Here is a 2,264-nt window from a genome sequence, read left to right on the forward strand (position 1 = left end):
TCAGACAAGATTGAGATCAAGTGCAAACAATACAATACAATACAAATACACTTTATTGCACCAAAATAAAAAGAAATAATTACAAAAAGTCTCTTAACTAAGTACATGGCAAATGGCGGCCTTATCGCTTAAAGCGATTTCTTCCAGACAACCATAAAAAGAAAAATGTAAAAAAATGAAAGATTGCGGGTACAAACTATACGTACAACTTACCAATAAATACATGCAAATAAATATATAACATACTTACAAATATAATATACATATACCAAACCAAACCAAACAAACCTTAAAAATGATAAAAAAGAGTGATACCACGACAGAATACTGTTACCCCGCTGGCAACTTTATCTTTCTAAGCATTACTTTGGTTGATTAAAATACAAATTCAGCCGATTGCGAATAAAATGAAGTCGCTATTCAATGTGGTAATAACAGCAATTTGTAAATTAGCAGTAGTTTTGTGTGAGAAGAAGGAGAAGCAGATTATCTTATCGCGGTGCCCTTTTATTACAGTTTCTTACACCCTAAGGTGATGGTACTTACTTCTTTTGTCATGTAATTGTTATATTTTGTGTAATTATGGCAATCAAATGGCTTGGGCAATAAAGAAGATTTTTATATTGTAGTGTAACAACAACCAGCCGTTTTAAACAATTCTTGTAAGTAGGTATATACGTAAACTTCCTCCGGAATAGCTACCAACATTAGCAAATTTTAAAATCGGCAAAGTCTAAACATTTCAGCTATTACGCTGTTTATTAACATTTACGAGTCTTACAGGGGCAATCAAGATAGTATCTTGTTAAGGAAAATAAATTACAGTTTTCCGCAAAGTTCGACTACTAATAAAGACCTTATTTCAGTGCAATGTCTTAACACGCGTTTACATCAAGGAATAAATCATCTTAAATGCGGCCACTCAGCACTCTTTACTGCAAAATTTAGAATCATCGTTGAACCCTTTCGCTGTTACGGTTGTATACGTTGAAAACATCAGCGGGAAAAGCTTTTGCAATAAAGGTATAGGTACTATAAACAGCTACAGCATTATTACCCTTTGGACCAAAACTCAATCAACCGGAAGGTGGGTATAATGCCTACTTCACGCTGCTTCAGTGCGTACGACTTAATATTATGTTTTTTATTTCTCCGTCCAAATGCATCGTATCGTATAATTAACTTTTCTAACCTATTATACAGAAAATTGCTTTTTACCACATCACGTAGCAATTTCTCGTCATGCGTGTGTTGTGTTACGGATGCTGAATACTAAAAGCCTATGAACTGAAATACTTACTCGCTGGAATACATAAGTATAGGTATGTATACTACCTAGGTACTTTGTGACGTGTTGGCCTAGTACGAGGCAAGTGTTTAGCGACAAGCTTGTTCCCATTGTGAACTAGACTCGTTTACTGGGCCGGAGTCAGTACTAAGACTTAAATATCAAAAGGAAGGAAATTAGTGCTTTTATAAGCAAATAAACCACGTCACCAATTCAACATGTTACTATTTTTGAAGCCATTTATTTTAAGTTGTTGTTGTTAATTTGTCCCAACTATTCGCACAAAGCCCTTCGCATCGTCCTTCATTATGCGCACTGCTAAGGAGTGGAATTCTCTGCCGTCTTCTGTATTTCCAAATGCATATAACCCGGGTGTTTTCAAGGCCAGACTGAACAGGCACCTTCTGAGCGAGCTCGCCCCATCTTAGGCCTCGTCAATGCCTTAGGGCAAGTCTGGGGCCAAGAGCAAACCCATCAAAGCTAAAAAAAGTAGGAATCTACATATACGAGTAACTGTAGACTTATCGGTCTAAGTAATATTAGTACTCAATATTATATATAGATGACGCCGGCGCGGCGCGGCGTCGACTTATTGACGATACATACCCCCGGGTCGACCCGGTCGTTCCGGCTTGACAAGAGTTGCGGGTTCAGGTCCCGTCCGAGTCAGATTTTTTTCGATTTAATTTTCTCTTTGTAGGCATTTAGGTATGTGTTGAGAAAAGTTGTAAGGAAAAGTGAAATACGACTTAAAGGCACTTAACTTTTAAAATTTTCCTCAGTCGACGGCTTTTATGGGGTTTAAATAAAACATCAGGTGTTGAGCCCCTGACAGGGTGGTTCCTGCGGCCCTGGCTGGGCGGGCGCGGCAGGGTACACCCGGGCGACTGGCCCCGTCAGTACTCTCGCAGCCCTCATCGAAGTAACAACGCGCGCGCTCCCCGACTAGTTACGTACCCTAACTTCGCGGGAACAT

The sequence above is a fragment of the Pectinophora gossypiella genome, chromosome 8 (genome assembly GCF_024362695.1).
Source record: "Pectinophora gossypiella chromosome 8, ilPecGoss1.1, whole genome shotgun sequence".
Taxonomy (NCBI): domain Eukaryota; kingdom Metazoa; phylum Arthropoda; class Insecta; order Lepidoptera; family Gelechiidae; genus Pectinophora; species Pectinophora gossypiella.